Here is a 24,976-nt window from a genome sequence, read left to right as displayed (position 1 = left end):
GCGACACGAGGTGAAAGATCTTTCTTATTCATAGTTGATTTGATAGAATTACAATCTGTAAAGATTGTAAATTTAATACCCAGAAGATAGACCCGAAAATGTTTCAGTTCATTAAAAATTGCCAAAGTCTCTAAATCGTATGAGCAATACTTAGATTCTGTCGCCGTGGTTCTTTTACTGTAATAAGCAACCACATTCTTGTTATTATTGACTTTCTGTACTAGTATAGCTCCATAACCTATAGAACTCGCATCAGTGTAAAGTTCTGTAGGCAACTTTGGGTCAAATACAGTTAACAGAGGTTTGGTGGACAAGTGTTTTATTATGTAATTCCTCGCCTTATCCTGTTCAAGTCCCCATTCCCATTTTTGGTTAGCTTTGGTAAGTTTTGTAATGCAAGCCGTTTGAGCAGCAAAGTTCGGTATAAATTTGCGAAAATAACTTGCTAAACCCATTAACTGTCGGACTTGCTTAACGTTTCGAGGGGCTGGAGAATTAATTAAAGCTGATACTTTGGTCTTACTTGGTCTTATACCTTCATGCGATATATGTCTACCCAAATACTCTATATTGTCGACAAAGAATTTGCATTTTTGTAGATTTATTGTGAATCCTGCACAACTAAGGGCCTTAATTGTCTCATCTAAGTATTCCAATCCTTCGTTTATGGTTTCAAAAGGAATTAGAATATCGTCCATATACACTAACAGAAATTTTAGGTGCTGAACCGCTTTTGAAATAGCTTTTTGAAACACAGAGGGCCCATTGCAAATACCGATTGGCATTTTTATAAATTCATAATGGCCGCTAGGTGTTACAAAGGCCGTATACTTGATAGATTCTGCCGACACCGGTATTTGGTGAAAACCATTTTTCATGTCAATGGAAATGTAATATTTAGCCTTACCTAACCTGTCAATTTGGTCTTCAATAAGACCTATGTAGGGTATCTGTCTTTTTCCAAATTTTTGTTCAATGCCCGATAATCAATACACAGTCGGTCACTACCGTCCTTTTTCTTAACCAAAATAACAGGACTGGCAAAAGGAGACTCACTTTCTCGAATTATGTTTTTATCCAGAAGCTCCCGAACTATTTGATTTACTTTCTCCCTCTCTATTGGAGCCAATCGATATGGACGATAATGGACTATATTGCTATTTTTCATACGCAAATTTAATTCACCCGTTTGAACATTATCAGTTTCAGCCAAAACAGAAGGATATTTCTGAAAAATGGTTTTTATTTCCTCCTGTAATTTGTCATCCAAATGATCTATCCTTGACGATAGGTCGCGTAAGTCTGATGCTAAGTTGATAGAATTGACTTCAGTTTTGGTTGAAACCGATTTTCTAATTATCCGAGAACCAAAACAATCTGATTCAATTTTAATATCAGGGTACTTAACAAAGTTTCTACCTATTAAAAGGTCATGTGCAATATCGAAATACGTATTATCTTAACTAAAGTGAACATTTTTGCAACTGGACGTGAAAATGTAAGTGTGATTGTTCTTTGTAATACGTATCTCACGCATACATATAGAGCTTTCCCACCACCTAAATGGCTACGGCTTGAGTAATAAATATTGTACTGAAAACAGACAACGAAGGGGCCTCGCTGCAAGGTGTACCGTTACCTTTAGTAATTCTAGCCGTGACTCAAATAGTCGTTAAAGTCCTTTACTGGATTCCTTTACCTTACTGGAAACTTTAACAGCAATCTGTCTCCTAGCATTGAACAAGTACAACTTACAATCAAATAAATCATGCGCATGTTGGCATCTTGTGGTTATTACAACTTTCCTTTTGGTGACTACAAAAATATTCAGGCCAATTCAAACGTACACTGATATCACAATGATATCTAACTAAATGCATAGAATGCTCACTCTATACATTGGTTTCTTACCAAAACGCTTATTATTTTCGTATCGTAGTCGACATCTAGCGTCACGTAGCGGATTTATCAGTACTGCTAGTTGACAATAGATGTCGCGACGAACGAAAAGTCTAGTGCTCAACAATTTCCAGCTAATATTATAACGTGATTAACCGGAACTCTATTTTCTCCTTCTGCTTGTAATATTAGTAGTAAATTGTTGAGAAATACATTTTTCGTCAGTCGCGACACACATGTCATTTAGTGTCATGTAGCGGTCCCAATCCCATCGAAAACATAGATGTGAAATGAAAGCCAAGTTCAATATAAAATTTAGATAATGTCTCGTTGTTGTCTTCGCCTACAAAAGCATTGAGATCTATATGGATGCCAAGTTCTGTGTTGAAAATCCAAAATTTTTAGTTACAAGAATATGCAACGTTCTAAAATGAATTTATATAACAATTTCTTGTTTCTTGATACTACCACAATGTTTGCTGCTTAATAGGAAATATATATTTATTTTTAATTTTGAACAGACAATTATTTACACAATACATTTATTTCACTTGCGGCGTTATTCAATTTTGGCTAGTTTTTACGTACAGGCTATATTATACTCGTATTATATTTGTCTATTTTACTTTTCTCAAATTTGGTTTGTTAGTAAAAACTAGCCACGTCAAATCTTGAAATTGAATAACGTCCCAAGTCAAATAAGTGCATTGTGTAAATAATTATCGGTTTAAATTTAAGATTAAATACATATTTCCTATTAAGCTATGCTGCCTAGCCAAGATGCCAAGCGTTTTTTTTTTTATGGTAGAGGAGGCAAACGAGCAGACGGATCACCTGATGGTAAGCGATTACCGCCGCCCATGGACACCTGCAACACCAGAGGGGTTGTAAGTACGTTGCTGGCCTTTAAGATGGGAGTACGCTCTTTTCTTGAAGGTTTGAAGGTCGTATCGGTCCGGAAATACCGCAGGCGACAGTTCAGTTTGCGTATATTAGTGCGATAGAGAGACAGATAGTGTTTCATTGTCGTAGCGTAAATGATTGGCATGTTGGCTATGGTATGCACCCATACTGCCTAGGCAAGATGCCAATCGTTTGCACATATTAGTGCGATAGAAAGACGGATATTAGTGTTTCGTTATCGTAGCGTAAATGATTGGCATGTTGGCTACGCACCCATTAGCCAACACAATTCAAGCTATACAATTCATGCTGTGACTTTCTGCAAATTTAGCCATAAGCGCATGTTCTGTATTTATACCTGCAGTCATTTACTATCTATTTCATTTTCCATTGGTGTGAAAGAGATAGAATAATGCGCCAGGGTTATAGTACACTCTACTACTGTGCATATAAAATAAAATAAAGAGTGCCCATATCATATAATATAACACTAAAATTAATGTTGCTTTAAAATATATTGAAAACTATCAAGATTATTCTTGTCTGCATTGAAACGCGCGTCGCGTTGCCGGCGCTTGCGTACGCTCCAAGGAATAAGGGCTCTTAATACTCAAACCGTAGCCATTTAGGTGGTGGGAAAGCTCTATATGTATGCGTATAAATGTGTATGTGTATGTTTTAGGGATGTAGACTTGTCGATTTTAATCATGTTATATATCGATAATCTCTACACAGCAAAACGGAATAGCAATTAATTGAAGCTTCGATATCTTCACAAAAAAATATCATAGTCGAAGGCTTCATGATAACGCCTACATAGTTATTATACATCATTAAAGAAATTTGTGCAGCGTAATAGTAATTTATGTTATCATAAATGAACTCAATTATTGCGGAAAACATATTTTAGTTGGTTTTGGCTGGTTTGCCATGGATTTCCGCCCTTGATTATTGTAATAGCAAAATCAAACTAGTTGATAAGAATATATAAAGTTATGTTTTTCTGGTATTGGCTATCTGTTCATTTTGGGTAACTTTCAAGTAAAAGGGTCTCTATTGTTTCCCATAAAGCTTTAAGTCATAATGTATTGTTCGTCCGCATTTTCGTTAGCCATAATTTGGTTTTTCTCAGAAACGCGTAACTTTTTAGGATTGCTATGAAACAAACCTAATCTATCTATAGGATAGCCTAAGGAAATTCCTGAAAAGGCAACGGTTTCAGAGTTATGACTAATGATATGACTATCATTGCATTATGACTTTCAATAATTATGCCAAACAAAGGGATCCGAAACTAAATTTGTTAAAAATGCCAATAGTTTATCGATATGACTTTATCGACATGGCCACAATATCTGATTACTCATTGTTAATAAATTAGGCTACGATGACTCCATCTTTAGGAATCTATGCCTTGCAGCGTTACACACTTTAACTCTTACACGTGGCATTATAGTGTTGAGCTAACCCAAAGCGACAAATTGTTTAGTCCAATAACTAGGAAAATAGAAAATATGGTCACGTCTGAAAATATCGGTACGGACAAAGTTCCAAAAATATGTATACACTACCCTAATATATGCGCCATAAAGTCGTGTATCGTGTGGCACTTCAATCGTGTCGATATTTTCAGACGTGACTGTACTTCTTGAAGCATCCCAAACCATATACCACAATTTAACAAGTAAGTATACGCTTATATTTATTATTATTTCGTCAGGATTAAATGAAACAAATTCTCAAAACTCTAAATAAATTTATTTACAAAACATTAAATCACAGTAACGCTTTGATTCTTCACATCCTTAATAATCATTTAATTCCATGAAATTTTCTAAAGTTGTCCCATACAACCGCAAATTTTCTGAAGATTTGCAGGTATAAGATACCCGGCGATAAGTTTACACATCGGTCTTTAGAAAGAGACAATTGGAGACAAGATGAGAGAAAGAGACAACGCTCTACGAAGCGAAATTCCGATGTGCAATATTTATCGCCGAGTACTGTACGTGTTTCCTTTTTTGACACAAATGGTAAAATATATGCCCAGAAAAATAATCATCATAAAGAAGTTATAATATACGAAATAAAATGCGTTTGTACGGGGCATCCTGTGAAGTGCTTTTAAAACTCCAGCTATTAGTCTGATGAAGCCAGGAACTTGCCAAAAGACTCCTTGTACTTGCCCTCAGGGTCATGGAGCTTCACCAACTGCTCCCACTCATTGGGCAGCTGCTTCTGGACGGCTCTGATGACGGTGCGCACGATCTGGCGCTGCTTGGGCGTGCACTTGCCACAGGTCGTCGCTACGGCCTCGGGGAGGACCTCTAATAATTATAAAGAGAAACATGTTTGTTATATCGGTACAGATTGATATACATTATACCGGGTGGGGCCTGTAACACGAGCAAGTAATTAAAACAGATTGTGCTCGTCAAACGATGACAATGTTGTTCAAAGCTTTTAAAAATTATGAAGTCTTCATACACCGTTTTTTTTAAAGATTAGAATTTTTCTAACCTCAAAAATAGTTAGTGCTGTCGCTAGTCACTGAAGTAGTCGCTGAACAAATGTTGGTCAGTTTGAGGAGTACAGTCTACAGCTTAATTTTTTGCTCCTGTTATAGGCCACACCCAGTATAGACTTGAATAGAATGCATGAACTTCAAGCCACAATCATGGCTGAATACATATTATAGGTAATTAATGCAACTTATTTTCACAATTCATGATTCTTTATTGCAACCATGCTATTTTTTCATTGCTTAAACTTAACATTCTGTAAATTAAACTGAACACTGACTGTCTATCAAGACCCCGTCCAAAATGAATCTTGGTTACATTTGTAAATCATTAGAAAGCGGAGCAAGATTAATGCACTCACACGATTTACAGAGGTCGTCCAGGAAATAACAGATCTTAATATCTAAGGCCAAAACAACGTATGGACAACGGTGGAGAAGAGAAGCGCTCCTGGTAACCACAAGTGATATTGAACGGACATACTCTTAAAAGATCTCTCTATAAAGAAACTCAAAAATCTTAAGATACTCTTAAAGAGGTCTCGAAAGTCTAACATTGAATACTCTGCAATAGATCTGCCTTCATATACACGCTGACACCTTAAGCAGACGAGTGATGTTGATCAACGTTTGTATGTTGTCGTAATTTCAAGGTAACTTACTCTTAAAACTGGCTCCTTCAGCGGTGCAGCTGCCCTTGCTGAGCAAGCACATCGTATATGCCTTCATCAGCCGAGGATTCTCAATCAACGTCTCCACGTCAAAGTTGTCGTATTTGGAGTCGTAGTGGTCAGCATCCGGACGCGCGAACGCTACCGCCGCTAGCACGGAGAGGACTAAGAACAGCTTCATGTTTAGGTACTGGAAAATAAACACTTAGTTTACTATAGGATTCCAATTCACTATTTATAATTCATTGTGGTTTCTTGGCTATTACTGGTAGGAGTAGGTCAGGTGATTTTTAGTTGTGTCGTTAACGTCGGTTCTCCATTGTGACACCTATTTTATCTGAGACTCATCATATTTTGATATTTATGAGCTATCGTGCCGAGTATTTTTAAATTATCTTCAAATGGGTGTTAAATGTCTTTAGTTATGTATGTATGATGATATACACACATGCATAACTAAGGAAGTAATATTTGTGCTCGTAACGTATATACAATACAATAAATACAATAATGAATCGGAAATCAAACTCAGGGCTACCGACTAGGCTAAATTCATTTCCAAGTTTGCACTAATTTAAGTATGGGTACAAAGGAGAGCAAATTAGCATAACTCTTGTTTATTATTTGACCTCTCACCCGATAAATTGACGCTGAGCAACGTACGTAGGTGACAAGTGTGATAAAATACAATTTTAAATGCACTTCATTATATATGGATGTACGAGTATGTACTAACTGAGTGAAGCAATAAGAGATGCAAGAAATCTTGAATTGTAATGAGCTTGCTTAGTCTGGCAGCCATTAAAAAACGATTAGGTATTTCTAATGAGTAGCCAAAAATACTAAATATAAGTAAACTAGTGCTATGTAATATAACCTAGCAGTTCGTTTAAATGATATGTACGGTATAGATCGTGTCATTCACGAAGACGCGTGCCTTGACTCGTATTATAATATTATTAAATGTTAGATTTGATAAATCTGCACGTCATCGTGGATGACACGAAGTATATACACCTACCTTTTAGAGCAATTAATTCTAGAAGCTGAGTCCTGGCCATAGTTAAGTTAATGAAGTCATGTAAAATTGTTAACTTTGCTAAATTGTATCCATGCAGAATGATTTATTCACTAAATTATTATAATTGCGATAGAAATGGAGATGATTATATTATGGCTTCATTATTTAGCAGATTTGTTTCATGGAAATAGGTGTCTATACTTGAGTATCCATAGAGCACCAAATAGTGGTGACTCATAGGAAATGTAAGATAGATTGAGAGTGCTTCTGTAAATTATTAGCCTCTCTATCTTTTTAACAAGCCATACTACCCATAGCTACATATAAATCTACCAGAACATCTACAAGATTACCGGCTGTTAAATTACGTGTAAGCTGTGGAACCTTTATAAGTTTTTCACTTGCGTACTATGACAGCCCGCGGTCCACTGGCCACCCTGTTCCAATAATGTGGTTGGTAGAGAGAAGTATTAAAGAGTATGTTTCAAATATAGAATAAATATTAATATTATTTTAACACTCACCTACTTAGAACTGTTGCCGCAGATGTACAAGTTAAACTGTTTATCCAATTGTTTGTATAAGCTTTATATATTTCCCGCTTAAGTCTGATCCTTGAGCCGTGTTCATATGAGCAGTCGAGCACGTCACTACATAATGAATATACCTTGACACTGACACTAGAAAAAACTGAATGATTAATCCAGAGATAACCATCAAAAACTCGTATCATTATCATTTGCGTACTTCAAATTTAATCTCTAAATTTAAATAAACACAGGGCAGTTTTAATTGTTATTATCAGTTCACGAAGTATTTCTTGGTATTTTATTAAACCCTACATTCAAAAAACAAAGTGTATTTTTGGGCGTTTTTTGTATACTCTAAGATAATGTTGCACGATGTCGTTTACGGGGACAAAGAATTACTTACGTAGAATATATTTTATGATTTTTAATGGACATAAAGTGATTCACATTGAAACGCTAATAGAACCAGGCTATTGTGTTTGCGGTTCAAAGATCCTCACACATAATATGTTAAGATTTATTGCTTTCTGTTAGAATTATTATTGTTATAACTGACTTGTATGTACAAAGTACATTTTAAGGATATGTTAACACATTTATTTTGGGTTATTGCACAGGACAAAAAAGAATTAAGTTATAGGTACATGCATTCCGACGATAATACGAGTACTATTATATTTTTACTGGTTAACTATAGGTACCTAGTTAACCAGCAAAAATATAATAGTCAACTAACAATAATATATACCTATGTATGTATAGTCGGTTAAGATGACGGTAACACTTGAGTGACGTTAAGCTGGGTCCAGACGGGCGTAACGTGTAATCCATCGTGTAATGTAACAGGAACTGCGTGTGGACGGCATTACATGTAACGCTCGTGCCGGATCCATCGGCTGACAGTAGCGCGAACACAAAGGCACTCACAGTGCCGTCCACACGTTGATGCTATATTACACGTAATCTTACATTACACTTTACACCCGTCTGGACCCGGCTTTAGGTAGTCGCAATATGAAATTTGCATTCTAGGTATCTACATAACCCGAATTCATACACAGTATTATTGGCATTACGTAAAGGTGTCAAGTAAGGACTTCCTCAGTATTGCTTATATTGGTAAAGTCTACATTAAGAAATTTTGAAAACAACTGTTATCTCTGTTATATTATCTCATCCTCTCATAATCTGGCTAAACATATTTATGATGTTTATATTTATTTTGTCGATTCAAGATTTTGGCGCCGACTGTACTTCTCAGAGTCATCTGTTTTTACTCAACAAAACGTTATTAAAAACTCAATGAAGTTTTATTTTTTACCTTTGGTCTTCATCGTTAGTACAGCTTAACAGTAGGTAACACAACATTGCATTATCCCAAAGGTACGTAGGAATATTAGGTTTCCCAACACCAGAAAAGTTTACTTGTACGATTTTATGTGAATACATGTCAACCTGATTAAATTAAAAAGCTTTTAAAATGGTACTCATTAGCATGCAATGCTCATGTTTGTATTCCATACATGTAGGTATTTAAAAGTAGGTAAGATGTATTGGGATAATTTGGAACGCGAGTAAATTTTGATAATGGCAAATATGTATCTTTAAAACCAGAAGCAGTTCGTACTTTAGCAACACTAATGTTACAGCAATGCTTCATGCTTTTGCTATAATAGAAAGCAATTCTAGTACTTATAGTAGATATTGCTATTTTCCAAATTACCCCGCTTTCAAAGAAAATTAAGGCCCGATACAGACGGACTGCAACCCGACTGCAATTTGTATGGGAGCTGCACGCCGACTGCACGCCAACTGCAACGTCAGCGCGCTGTTCCCTTATATTTAAGTTGCAGTCGGGTTGCTGTCCGTCTGTAGCAGCCCTTAAATGCCATAACATCCTACAAATCATTTGGGCTCTTAAGTTTACTTGTAAATCAAGGGAACACTTCAAATATTGGGAGTATGACTTAATTTTTACAGATTCTTAAATAGTTTTTTTTAATTATAAAAAAATAGGAACAATGAACTTAATCTTGTACATATTGTCCATCGTGCTCTATGACCTTGCGCCATCTATCAGGCAGCATACGGATGCCGTCGCGAAAGAAACTTGCAGGTTTCGAGGCGATAAAGTCATCGACGAATTTACGCACATCATCCAGCGTTTTGAACTGTTTATCCTTTAAGTCGTGCTGCATTGACCGGAACAAATGAAAATCAGATGGGGCCAAGTCTGGCGAATATGCCGCGTGCGGGAGAACTTCCCATCCCAAATCCAAGAGGGTCTTTTGAGTCGCGCGAGCAACGTGAGGTCGAGCGTTGTCATGCAGCAGTATGACTTGCCGGCTTCCTTGCCCAGTAAATGGCCTTTTCTGATCCAGCTGTTCGCTCAATTTGTTCAATTGTCGACTGTAGCGTTCCGCTGTCACCGTCTGACCAGTTTCCAGTAGTTCATAATAAAGCACACCCTTCATGTCCCACCAGATACACAAAAGAACTTTCTTCAAATGGCTGTCCGGTTTCGGCGTCGATGTAGAGGGTTGCCCGGGATCTACCCACGACTTTTTACGTTTGGGATTCTCGTAAAAAATATATTTCTCATCACCCGTCACAATTTTCCACAAGAAGTCTTTTTTTTGTTGTCGGGCAAGCAGTGAAAGACACGTGTTCATACGTTGACCTAGGTTGTGTTCGGTCAACACATGTGGGACCCAACGTCCAAGCTTATGAATTTTTCCCATTTGATGCAAACGCTTGGAAATAGCTGTTTGGGTGACTCCTAATTGAGCTGCAAGCTCTTTTTGCGTTTGGGTTGAGTCCTCATCTAGTAAACCTTGCAATTCCGCATCTTCAAACTTTCGAGGCTGCCCAGGACGCGGCTGGTCACTAAGATCGAAATTACCACTTCTAAAACGTTTGTACCAATAATTACATGTTTCATAAGATACAATGTCGTCACCAAGAACACTACAAATTGATTCCCGTGTTTGAGAAAAAAATCTGTAAAAATTAAGTCATACACCTAATATTATAGGCACCTCTATATACTGATAGTGAATTCGCCGCTTTTAATGTTAATTCGTGTATTTGCTGTAGGAAGTGGAAATGCTGACGAAGAACATAAAATCACGGCATTTTTATCGATAGTTCGCACGAATGACATGTCGTACAATCGTTCATCGCTTAATCATACTTCGCACTAACAATACGGTACACGGTGGGAAGAAGTTGATAAATCGAGATATAAATTTTAAGAAATTTGGACTTAAAATAGAATTATATAAGGTTCAAATAGGTATTCAATTTATATCTCGCGTTATCAACTTCTTCCCGCCGTGTACATACTTCGCACGAGCTTGTGTCGCACTCCAGCAGTAAATCCTTTTAATTTTGTTTGTGAAGTCAAAGATCAGCCTATGTAAGTATAAGTAAGTGGCCTTGATTTATAATAATCTTGTTTTCGTAGCCGCCTCATGATCTAATTAAAAAAAAAAAAGTTTGGTTTATTTATTTCCTCAAAACACTGGCACAATAGATCTTAATATTCTTGTTTACTTCCGATATATGCGTTAGCTTTTAGTTATATAGGTAATAACTGACAAAGTAGGTAAAAGTTATTGATACGTAAGCAAATAAGCATAAAAACTTGAGGATTGAAATGATGCAAAAACAACCATTACTTGTAAAGTGTTTAAATAAAAATAAATTATTTCTTACAATATTTTCATTCCTTTTAAATTCTAAACAAAAAATACAAATTTTCAAAATAAATAAATAAAAATAACTTATTAACTTAAAAAATACCTGTGATGTTCAAAGTAGAATTTCTTTTGTCTAATAACAAGGTAACCATAAAATAAAATGAAAGCGCTGGCGACAAGTTTTTAAGGCCCTGGTTTCCATTTGCTTTTATGTACATAGTTTTGTATACCTATTTGATGATGCACGCAGTCGATGCACGTATGTACGCAGCATACTTCCTTAACAGGAGACCAAAGTATAATCTCTTTAAATATTGACTTGGCAAATAGAATCGGTACAGCACGCAGTAGGTATATCAGTGTTGTCGCACTGATTCTTTTCACGCGGCCAAGAAGGACCTTAGTGTGTATGTCGGCTTTGGCTCTAGTCAGATTCGTTGAGGAATTTGTTGAAGGCGTCATGGTACTCGTTGTTGGGGTCTTCCTTAGCGGCCAGTTCCTTCCACATCTCTGGCAGCTTGGTCTGGAAGCCCTTGGTCACAATTCGGATTAGGTTGCGTTGCTTAGGCGAGCATTTCGCGCAGCTCGTCTTTAGGGCGTCGGGGATGAGTTCTGTAGAATAAGGAATAATAAGTTACGAAAGAGGTATTTACTATCAGTTCTCTCTCACATTGTCTACCAACTCCTGGGCATCGAAGCTCTCATAGCGCGTACTGTGGCTCCTCAGGTATAGGCCTTAAATAATAAACTTACTCTTAAAGTTCCTCCCCTCAGCAGTGCAAGGCTCCTTGTCTAAGAAGCAGTTTCCCTAGCCCTTGAGCAGGCGCACGTTGTCCACCAACTCCTGGGCATCGAAGTTGTCATATCACGTATTGTGGCTCCCACAAGACTTAAAGAGTCAACTTACTCTTGAAGTCGCTCCCCTCAGCAGTGCAAGGCCCCTTGTCTAAGAAGCAGTTTCCGTAGCTCTTGAGTAAGCGCACGTTGTCCACCAACTCCTGGGCATCGAAGTTGTCATATCGAGTGCTGTAACCCTCATCAGGACGCGCCGCCGCCAGCGCCAGTATGCACAACACAAGTACTACCTTCATGATTATTCTGAAAAATAAAATAGAGATAATACTACTCGTACTTGTGTATTCGATTTCCAGAATCACATGCTTATAAAGTATCTTGACTTTTATTATTAATTAAGCAGTTTAAAATTAAGTTATAAAAGCATAATATGTATGTTGATAATTTGTCTCAAATTATGGTGAGTCTCATTTACCTCTAAAAAGAATTACATTATTTTACAGTGGGAGTGTAGAAACACAACAGTAGGTAAACAATTAGATTAGTGATTTAAATCAAACAATTTAAATGGGTACCTAGTACTTACCTCCACTAAAATAAGAAGTAGGTACCTAAACTAAAGTCAACATCAAAACATCCTACAAACTAAAAAATAATTTTTTTCTTACCAGCAATTGATTGAATACTTTATGATTATGACCTATCACCTCCCTGTCCTATAACACTACTGTCCCAACAACCTACTTGGAACCTTATATATTAAGCACTCAAGTAAATACCTGGCAAACTAAATTGATCGGCAAACTGAACGTGGGTAAATAAGGTAATGTCCATTATCAAATGCTGACGCGAGATATCGGCTTAGTTATGGTACGTGTCAAGTAACTCATATCTGCAAGGTTTGCATTTGCATCGACGTGATAATTGATATATATTTATGACACATCTTAAAGGTTGTTAGGGTTCAGTAACATACAGCTTAGTAGGGTTCCGTACCCGAAGGGTGACAATCTGAATCCGATTACTAAGTTTACGCTAGCCGTCCCTCCGCCCGTCCGCCCGTCTGTCAGCGCGCTCTATCTCAAAAATAGGCAGTTCAATGTTCTCAGAGGGTGTCTTTCTATTGCCAATATAACAACAAATAACAAAAACAGTATCTATGGAATTAAATATTACCTAAATATTTTTTTAACAAGCAGAAACGTCTGCGAACGATGCTATTAAGCTTAGAATAAATTTAAAAGTGGAAAAATTTCTGTCTTGGGTGAGACTTGAACCAGAATCCAGAGGCCGTGAGTTCAAGTCTCACCCAACACAGAAACTTTCCCACTTTTAAATTTATTCTGAGCTTAAATATTACCTGTTTTTTTACGATTTGTCAAAAGAGAGGACTTTTTTATTGTATGTATATATTGCACTAGGTTGACCCAAAAATACGTTAAAAAAAACAATTTTTTTTCTTACGTTAGTACATGTTTTTCACAAAAAGTCAAAATATTATCCTTTCGTTTTGATACACAAACGCAAATGTTTGTCAAAATTATCAACAATATGCCGCAGTAAAATTTTGTCAACGTATTTTTGGGCCAGCCTGTGTAACGATTAACGATAAACAAAAACCAGCATCCGGTCAAAACCGCAAAACCGGTCAAATAATAACCGGTCATGATGAGCCAGATTCAAGAAAATAAATTTAAGTAAATTATTATTTAAAATTGTGTTATGGTACAGAACCCTTGGAGCGCAAGTCCGTCACCGCACTTGGTACTTTATTAAATTAAAGTAGGTACCAATTTTGAAAATCCTTATCAGACTTGATCATTTTTAAACTTACTAATCAAAATGTAAAAAGTTAAATCAACAATTGTTAAATACCTTTCCAACATGACACCGGGCATTGATGATTACATACTTACTTGATTAGGAGGAAATGTATGATAATATTGATCATCAAGGTCCGTTGCCAGTTTTGAACAAAACCCCACGGCCGTTATTTATCAGGTATAACGATTCTCCGAATTCGTGTTGACTTTATTTTGACTGCGATAATTAAGTGATCAAGAATCGCTTACGCGTGATACAGTAGTAAACATGTTACGTAAGTTAAATTAAAAATATATATATATTTATTATAACACCGGAACACTGAATTTTGGAGAAACAAAAAAACACTTATGAATAATTTATAACTGATATTTTGACTTCATTTTCTTAAGTACCTAATTTACTCTGTATTCATTAATTAATTATAAATTTTATTACACTAAATATGACATTGTTTATTATTCAAATTTCAGTTAGTAGAAAATCATTGTTTTATTTTGTTCGACCTTTTTACATAACTTAGTCTGTAAAAAATAATTTAATTTAAATTTTAATAAGAAAATAGTGACATTGTGTATTATTCCTAATTCTATATTTTTTATAAATGATAATAAATGATGCATTTTTATTAGATCTAGACAAAATTGTATTAACAAGGAAAACTTTAAGTATATGAAGTAACTTAAGTACCTATTGATTTCCAGTATTTAAATATAATATTATTTACCGTAGTTTTTTTTTTATAAGTTTTCTCGTTTGTAAGAAAAAGATCAAATACTAAAATAAGTGTTTCTATGTCTGCTATAATTATCTCAGAATTTTTACTTCATATTAACTTATGATGACCAAAATACAGCCTTATAAGGATATAAGGTCGTAAGGACGAACGCAAAAGGTCACGATTAACAAAACCTGTCGAATTAGAATAGATAACCTCTATTGTGGAAGACGCAAAGTATTGTAAAAGTATCCTTCAATTGACCTGAAATACTCATCAACTGACCATAGTAATATTTTTTAAATACAGTTGCTCAAAAAGTGCAGTACGTAGCTGTTTTACAAAGTTGGTTTTTGCAAACTAGTGCTTTTTACTTTTGCAACTTTTTAAACGTATATCCTAGCCTTAAACCATATATGACCACACTATATTTCTGCTACAAAAATGTTTGACGATAAATGTTGTATGAAGGGTCGGTATGCTCTAAGTATAGCGGTAGGCACTTGATATTTATTTTATTTATTAGCTTCATTCTATCTAGACAGGTAATTCGGGCGTTTTATTCCTTACGCAAGTGACCAAATGTGATTCAAAGCACCGTGTGTGATACCTACGTGAGGTATTAAAATCACGAACTCTAGTCATATAACTTCATAAGTACCTACCTGGGCGACCGAGCTTTGCTCGGTTATAACTATTTATTGTAATATGGTGGTGTATAGGTGATAATCTTAACTACATTTTTTTACTAAATTAAACTTGTCTAAAAGAATAAAAATTTAAAAAATATATATATATAAACATGAACATATATTTAAAAAAAATTAGTCACCGGGCGAGATTCGAACCCGTAACACTCGTTTCTAGCAGTCCACGTCTTAACCCGCTGGGCCAGACGGACAGTGGCTGGTGACACGAAATTAGCGACCATATTCTCCGTCGAAAGAAAAACGCATGAAAACTCGAAAACACGCGTTTTCCCAAACATAAGACAACTCTAGATCGATTGTATACCCCCAAAAACCCCCATATACCAAATTTCAGCGAAACCGTTAGAGCCGTTTTCGAGATCACAGAAATATATTTATATATGTATATACATGAATTGCTCGTTTAAAGGTATAAGATTTATTGCAACCATCGTAATCATGGTACAATATAGATATCAAATATAATATAGGTACAATGTTTTACATAGACCCTGTAAATGTCACAGCATATATTATCTTACATGTGACATTAACATACATGCAGTCATAATCATAATATATGTAACTCACAAATTCGCTGTTTATTTCTCCGTTAACAATTTTGGCCATATTTCCTGTATCGCGTAATGAACGAATACTCGTAGACAGCTTCAAGACCGTAATCTAACAGCGGCATGTGGTCAGGGGTTATCCGTATGTTTAAATAAGTAAATATTGACTTTTATCTCGTTATAAAAGATTTGCTGGAACCTCTATAGCCACAGATTTATCTTTGTTTCCGACCAATACACAATTATTAGCCATGAACAAAATTACAGTAAGTACCTTTGTGAGAATCCACTGAAAATCAGCGTGTTTACACTAACACTGTCTTTGGGACAAAAAAATACATTATATTATGTCACATATTAAGCATTTGTTAAATTTAAGATTGTGTTATTTGAAATAAACTACCTATATTGTCATTCATTAATTTCATTCAAATAATTTTTAAAATGTAACTATTTAGCTGTCAATGGTTTATAGTTGGTAGAATGTTGTTAAGCGATTTAGATGATTAATATAATAAATTGTTCGTAATTATTTGTATAAGTACTGCAAAACACTGATTATTTACGCATATTCGTAGTTTATTGTCAACTAATTGTTTTTAATCGAAATACGACTTTAATATTTGCCCATAATATTACAACATCGAGAGGCAGTGTACCTACATAAATAGTTCTGCCATTTTAAAACCCGGTGTTTGACCTAGAAACTCGGCGGTTTATGATAATGTTCGCGTTAATGTTGTTAAATTTATCATTATAATTTGTTCTTTTTTGTGTCGGATTTAGGGCTTTAGCAAAAAATATGTTTTGCACACATTTAGTAGGTATCATCTAATTAACTTATAATTGATTGTTTCCAGTTCGTTTTGTTGCTGGTCGCTTTGTTCGCGATCACAAAGGCGCATCCTCAAGGTAAAATATTTTATTAATAAGCCAATTAAAATACAAAATATTTAGCCTACCAAGCTAAGTAATAAGCTTTTATATTCAATTATAAATGTCACAATATGGATGTAGGTTTTAATCAAAAATATAACTGAGAAATTGATTGCGGTATTAACATCTGCATACTCGTATGAAATAATATTAATGCAAAATATACTTAGATCTGGGTGCCGATATGCCGTTTCTATTATGGAAAGAATTCAAAAAAATGTCCACAAATTTGATACAGACCATTTCTACGTTGGGAACAGTTCGATATAAGTCAATCAGAAATTAGGCTCCAGTGTATAGTAAGTAAGTAGTAACTTCCGGAATGACAAGATTTTTCTTCTTTAATGTTAACTTTTATCTTTTAAAAAAAACATATGTCTAAAGGACAGATAACCAAACAAATTCCAACGGCATTTAAGATTTTATATATTTTTTATATTACGCCTAACGCCTACGCTAAGGGGACCCACTGATTACCAGTTCGCCGGAAGATATCGGCCTGTTAGTTATTCGCAAAAGCTGACAATCGCGAATAACTGACAGGCCGATATCGTCCGGCAAATTGATAGTCACTGGGCCCCTTAAAGGAGAACACGAAATCGAGCGATCGAAATTCAAACATGATTTTGATTTTTATTTTTTGATCTGAAACTGTTATGGATTTGTTCTGTCAGGTCACATCATTCGTTTTTATGTTTTTCGATATACATTTATTTTGCAAGTTACCCTTCAACGAGGACATATCTCACATTAATAAATTATAAAGGATAAACGAGTACTTAAATAAATAATTTAGTACGTATTGTTATTGTTGCAGGCGTGAACGTCGTTGATCAGGCGGGAGGCGGCGGAGGTAAATACTTGTACTGCACTTAGGTAACGTTTAAAAAACCAAAGATAATTTGAAATAGAGGTGTATTGTCAAAGAAAACTTTGTAGCCACATAAATTTACTTCCATCTTTCAACGCATGATTAAAACTTTTAGAACGCTACTTCACTTTGATTCTTATTCTTTCACTGATATGTGTTTTTGTTAAATATCAAAAAGTGGCGCCATCTTACCGGGCACAACCTAAAGGTTACGACGCCATCGTTCGAAAGATGCCGCCATACCTTTGGCCTTTGATCTATTAGATGGCGCCACTTTTAGGTATTTAACAAATTTGACACATATCAGTATAAGAATAAGAAACAAAATCAAATGGCGTTCCAAAAGTTTTAAGCATGTGTCGAAAGATGGCAGTAAATTTAATGTGGCTACAAAGTTTTCTTTGACAATCCACCTCTATTTCAAATTCTCTTTGGTTTAACTGATACGATTTGTAAGAAGTTATTATGGTCGGGTGGTTGAAGTAAAAAGTAAAGTTTGTGCTCGTTTAAATAAGTAAAAATGTAATATATAAACTAGTTTAAGTCCAAATTCTTCTAAAACGTAGGTTCCTTACCTTTTACAAGAAAATCACCAAGCAAAGAAACTTCTTTACCAAATGCCTGAGATAAAATGATAGACCTATACTAACTTCCTATTGTGTCCTAGGACTCACTTCGTCACATCAAGCTGAGTGAAGTCCTATTAGCGTAATTTTCTGTTCATTTAAATATTAATTTGTGTATTATGGTCCCGGGTTCGAATCCCGGTAAGGGCATGGGCCTATCTTTACTTTTAAAATCGTTGGAACATATAGTTTTCATGAAGGACATCATCATTATACATAGACGAAGTTGTGGGCACATGCTAGTACCTAAATACGACCTAAATACATGATAGCTATAACTTGTAATTGATTTCGGTTCTTATTTGAGGAAGCATATCTTTATATTTATATACTTATGAACAGGACGTGCCAAAAGTATCTGCCATACTTACTCTAATTATTTATCTGTCTAAAGCCATTAAAGAATAGTAGTTGTTTTATTTAATTAAACATCTATTCAAAATATAATAATATTCCTTTTTGTTTCAGTGAGCGTCGTTGATAACAACCCAGGTACTTAATTTAATGATACTTTGCAAAACAAAAAATCTCACTAAAATTTACATTGAATACCTATTATGAGTAATTTAATATTATTATATAAATTATATTGCTCAATGGCTCAAAGGTTAACTGGAAGATATCCCTGAAAGGGGTTTTCGGTTCGCCTTTGTACTGATGTGTTTTTTCCTGTTTTGTTTCTTTTTGTACAATAAAGAGTTTTTTAGTACTACTAATATTAAAATGTTTCTTTTACAGGCTACGTACATGTAGTAGACGGAGAAAGTCAAGGTAACAAATCAATCAATTTACATACCTACCTACTGTAGTAATACATTAGAACTTCGGTTATCCGAACTAACTAATTGGGACCGAGACTTGTTCGGATATTTGAAATGTTGGTTGTTTGGGACGAAATTTAGCAAAGTTAATACATTATCACATAAAACTAGTATAGGTAGCGTCTATATTAAAATTTCACGTACTTACAGTAAGTGACCAAAATTAAGTACCCACCCACCACTTTGCGGCCTACCCAAGATGACAACCCTTTAGACAGTCACAGTCGGTAGCATCACTTTAGACAGTCACAGTCGGTAGCATCACTTTAGACAGTCACAGTCGGTAGCATCATTTTAGACAGTCACAGTCGGTAGCATCACTTTAGACAGTCACAGTCGGTAGCATCATTTTAGACAGTCACAGTCGGTAGCATCACTTTAGACAGTCACAGTCGGTAGCATCACTTTAGACAGTCACAATCGGTAGCATCACTTTAGACAGTCACAGTCGGTAGCATCATTTTAGACAGTCACAGTCGGTAGCATCATTTTAGACAGTCACAGTCGGTAGCATCACTTTAGACAGTCACAGTCGGTAGCATCACTTTTTTTTTTTTTTTTTTTTATACAGGGGAAATGCATTACGCATACCACCCGGGCGCGGGGACGGACCCGGGTGGTTATGTGGGACTCCCAAGTGAGTCCGGTATACCCACTAAAACCACCTGTTTGTCGCCTCGGTGCTGTAAAGCGAGGCCACGGGAACACCAGTGCACACCACCATGACCTCGCAGCAGACGGCTATAAGCCTCTTCTCCGGGAAATTGATTTCCCAACCGGCATTTGGGGCAAACCTAGGTTTTGACTCGCCCTTCACCTCGAGGACCTAGTTTCAGTCGGATGGCTGTCGGCCCCGAACGACTGCCACCCATAGGTCCTCGTTAAGGCGGCAGGCGACGGTCGTGGGCGACCCGCCTCCGCCCGGCCCTTTTGCGCCGCAGCGGGTGAGCTTCCGCAGCCTCTTCCCGCGCACGCTCCGCAACTTCCTTTTGGGTCATGACCACCTCACAGAAAGTGGTCATGGCTTTCCAGCATCGTTTGCTTTCCGTCATTGCCTTTACGACGGCCTGCAACGACAGATCAACCCCGATGGTCGCAACCAAATTGTTGCGCGGTGCAACCCAACTTGGACAATCCGCCAGTGTGTGTTGCGCCGTGTCTTCTGCACTGGTACAGTGGTGACACGCTGGCGTTGGCTCCCGTCTGGATTTCTCACACAGGTACCAAAACACCCATGGCCCGAGAGTACCTGTGCGAGGTGGAAAGACACCACACCGTGTTGTCTCCCGATCCATTTTTCGAGGACAGGCTGAATCGCGCCGACTGTCCAGTGACCGGCGCATGGGTTTTCCAGCCTCTCGCCCCAGTTTTGGAGAACCGTGACGCGAGCATTTATCCGCCAGCGTTTCACCTCCTCGAGCATAGGCTCCTGGCCTCTAGCTCGCGCCTCTGCAATCCGCCTATATATTTCCGCCAGGGCTTTTGCCTCCAAATCCCAGGGCGGGGTCCCGGCCGGTAGCATCACTTAAGATAATCTTGCACAAGCACCAACGACTTATGTTCTGGTTGAATACTAAATATTTCTTATTTAATTGTGATAATGTATATATTTATATATTTGTATGTATTTATATTATTAATTGAATCATAGTTTAATTTTTTGTACATACTTTTAGTTTGTCTATCATGTTTTACTTGTTTAGTTCCAATTGCTCAAAGGTTGACTGGAAAAGATCCCTTATAGGGATAAGTTCGCCTTTGTACATTGCCAATATACTGTTTTATTGTATTTTAACCTGTATTTGCAGTAAACGGAACGAAACGCTATTATTTCAATACATTAATTACGTTTATCTTAGCGAACGATTGTCATCTTGGCTAGGCCCCCTGTACAGAGAAGTAGATACTTATGTCAGGGACATATTACATATTAACGTTATAATATAAAACATCTTAAAAATTCATCGAATAAACTACCTAAACTAAGTCAGCTGTCGCATAATTGAGGGTTTAGACAATGGAGTTTCGAAAAATCGAAGTTCTACTGTACCTACAGGATTTTTCAAGAAGAAATGTGCAGGAGGGAACCGTATAGGTATATCACGCGTAAATCTAGTGATCCAAATCTGTGACTGGAAACAACAGCCTAGTGCCTACGGCAACTTAATAGCAATGTAGGTAATCGTATGTCTTGCCGTTATCTTCATATATACATTTCTTATATTAAAAGGACGAAATACACTACCTAATATTACCAAGGTTATATTATATGAGCGATGATCGAAATTACAGGGTGAATTGTCTAATAAGAACTCCTTAAACTGTAATAAATATGTACCTAATGATATGTTCACTTAATTAACCTCTCGTTGTATGATCCTGGCCAAATTATTTGTTAATTTTTTTGCGATTTATTCAGAACGATTTATTCTGCTCTAAGATACGGCAAGACTGAGATTTGAACCCACTGTTGACCATCGCACACATACGAATGGTTAAGTTAGTGTTGTTATCTAGCTTATTACGTAGGTATATAGAGATACCACTTACTAGATAACTTCCACTTAGTACATTTTAAAACATATTTAAAATCGGGTTCTATTGAGTATTTATTATTCACCACACCAACTGGTAAAGCCCCTCTTGATTGTTCCAAAACGAATGAGAAGGTTGCATTTTATCCACATGTGGGGCAAAGTAGTTAGTAGTTTCCTCGTGTTGGTGTGGTAAAAAAATTTGTGTTTCATTCGGAGGCAAAGTTTGTTTACCCCTTAAAAAAGATGGTATGGTATGGTGGACTGTATGAATAAAAGGGAGGAATATACCTTTGATATTGTTTTAATAAATATTTACAATAAATAGAAAATCACATCAACGACACAACCAAATCAGTATAAAAAAGTAACCTGAAGTAATCAGAATGACAAATATTTTTTAAGTCAATTTTGAATTTGAATTTATAATAGACAAATAAGAAAAATAAGCCTGATGCTGCAAAGAGTGTGCAACACCCCTCGTGCATTGAAACCCTCGCAACGCTCAAGATTCCACTTCTCGAACCACTCGCTACGCTCGTGGTTCAATTTTGAAATCTTTCGCTTGCTCGGGTATCAATATTAGCTCGAGCGGTTAACCAATAACTTTGCCCCCTTGTAAAACAAATAACTATTGTTACCTTTACGAGTATTTCCGACGTTTCGACGCAGGTTTCACTGTCCCAGCAAAATGTCAAACAGACATTTGACCCCCCAGGTTTTAAATATGTTTTAAAATATCTGCGAAATGCGAAAGTTTTAAATGTTCTACTTAGTATTTTTTTAACACTTTAAATTAGTATTGTCGCCATTAAAAGTTGTAATATTTGTTTCTTTTCACAGTTAATGTCGTGGACAACCCAGGTAAGTTACAGCACTTATTATATAGTAAAACTTCTTAGTTCCTATTATTTCCAACACTTAAGGCCCTATTCTGACGCATATTTTGTTCTGCCTATAAAGGATCAGGTTCAGGTCAGGAAGCAGTTCTTAAGGGGCCCACTGATTACCAGTTCGCTGTAAGATATTGACCTGTCAGTTATTCGCAGGAGCTGACAATCGCGAATAACTGACAGGCCGATATCGTCCGGCGAATTAGTAGGTAATCTGTGGGCCCCTTTACTAGTACTTACCTCTAACCGATTCCTTACTGTCACGGCAACCATAGATGAGTATATGTTATGACGGCAACTTTCATTTAGATTGGATTCAATTATTTTATCGGTGAATTTGTATTTTTGATATCCAATTTTTTACGCGGTTCCAAGAAAAATTACGTCCAAATCAACATATTCAATAGCGCTGGTGGCCTAGAACTTGTGTACGGAAATATAATTTGATATTTACCAGTCGCTTTTCGGTGAAGGAAAACATCGTGAGGGCACCGGACTAATCCCAATAAGGCCTAGTTTACCCTCTGGGTTGGAAGGTCAGATGGCAGTCGCTTTCGTAATAACTAGTGCCTACGCCAATTCTTGGGAATAGTTGCCAAGCAGATCCCAGGCTCCCATAAGCCATGGCAATAAGCCGCAGCCGGGACAAACGCAAGGAAGATGATGATTATTGATGATCAACATATTCAATAGGTATATTATTATACATTTCAGGACCTCCGAACGGAGCCAGGGCCGGAGGCAACTGACTTCAAATAGAAGAAATGGATGACTCCTATTCTAATGGAAAACTTTAAATAGATTAACATATACTTAATTAATACAAACGCTACTTAGCTTACGTGATTAAATGTTTTAAATCTATATAATGGCATTATTATTGTGGCATTGTGGATTGCATGGAGTTCATGAATAATGAATAGTGTCCAAGAGTTCAGTATTATCCTTTTTATTTCTAATGCTCTAAAAACTGTTGTTCTAAAAAGTGGGCAGAAAACGATATGTTTCTGCTCTAGAGCACTGCGTTTTCTAAGCAGGTTATTTCTTTTTTTACGATATGCAATTATAATTTTGGTTTTAAATGGATTTGTTGTACAATTTTCATTCTGATAATTAACTCCCTATTCCACAAATAACGACATTTTTACCTAAATTGTTAATTGAAAGTACCCTCAAGAAATACTGCTGAAGTTAACACTTAGCCGTGTTTTTTAACGCACATTGCAGTAAAACAAACACTTTTGCAGAATACGTATAATCATAAACATTTCTGCAAAAAATATAACACTTGTCCATTGACGAACCTTTTACCCTATATATTTTTGACAGATATTTTTACTGAGAAATCTATAGATAAAACACGGAACACAATTTAAACAGTATCCTAAACAATATTAAGATGATCCCTGCTCTCCGCCGTGCAGTGATAATAAGCCGTGTATTTTACTTTCATCGTATTCGAAATGAAAAGTAGAGTATTTAACTTGGGTGAAAGGTACCATTTCAGTCTCGAACTACTGGCGTTCGCACTGCGTTCGAGCGCCAAACTACCTCGACAAAAATGGGTGCCTTTCATCCCTTGGTTAACAATCTACTATTGTAATTGTCAAGTGAGTGGATCTTATAAATATAACAACGTGCTTTTTTGATTTAATAAGTAGATAGTTTGTGTTAAAATGTACAAAAAGAAGTTTAAAATATTGCATCAGCAAATATGATCGCTGAAGCAGATGACGCTTTACGACACCGTTGTAACTGAATCGTCAGACTTATTCATTTTCATCAACCCTCCCCCCCCCCCCCCCTCTATGCATCGGTTCTCTCATCACTGAGGATCGTGGCCACTTTTAGGGAACAGCTTCTCTTTGACAATTTGCCGCCACCTCTTTGTAATTATGTGATTTAAGTGCACATCGTGTATTAGCGGTGGAGACGTATTAAAGTGGAGACGTATTAAAGGTTTTAGTGTTTATTTGTATTTATATGCTAAAGAGTGGCAAAGAAAATGTGCACTGCACAAATAACATACATCCATTGCCCATGAATAGAGAAATGAGTTACAAAGTAGAACATGTTACCATTTTTATGAGTTGTAACAACTACAGACGTCACTGATAATTGCATGCGAATTTGTATTATTTGTGCATTGCAGACTACCTACTGAGGTGCAAGGAATTCGGTAGGTCGATCAAATGCCGCAATGTATCATAGATTACATTCGATGATGGTGTACTTAATATGCCTAAACAAAACAACAAAGTGTAAATGTTCAGAATATTATAATCTCACCAAAAACATTTTCATGTAAAATGTTGCCAAGATGAAACCATAAGACTCGCATTGTCAAAAAGTCAAGCTTCTAAGTCTACAAGCCCTAACTTCACAAACTCTACACCTTTTTCAAAATATGTGGCTTGGCCGTTCAGCTTTCTAGGAGTTCAGGAACTACCC

The 24,976-nt window shown here is 36.4% G+C and overlaps 1 protein-coding gene and 1 long non-coding RNA gene across 2 annotated transcripts in view; one reads left to right on the top strand and one right to left on the bottom strand.

Annotated features, from left to right (window-relative positions):
* Window positions 1-24,976, bottom strand: part of LOC133527766 (ejaculatory bulb-specific protein 3-like) — a 184,637-nt gene that overhangs the window by 154,413 nt on the left and 5,248 nt on the right. The gene's annotated exons all lie outside the window — the stretch shown is intronic.
* LOC133527806 (uncharacterized) lies at window positions 15,882-23,394 on the top strand. The gene is made up of 7 exons (XR_009800919.1): window positions 15,882-16,110; window positions 16,705-16,756; window positions 17,598-17,633; window positions 18,746-18,769; window positions 19,016-19,048; window positions 22,476-22,496; window positions 23,240-23,394. It is a non-coding gene; the product is annotated as an uncharacterized LOC133527806 (long non-coding RNA).

Source organism: Cydia pomonella, chromosome 18 (genome assembly GCF_033807575.1).
Source record: "Cydia pomonella isolate Wapato2018A chromosome 18, ilCydPomo1, whole genome shotgun sequence".
NCBI lineage: Eukaryota > Metazoa > Arthropoda > Insecta > Lepidoptera > Tortricidae > Cydia > Cydia pomonella.
The sequence above is the reverse complement of the archived record's forward strand: the minus strand, read 5'-3'. Positions and strand labels throughout refer to the sequence as shown.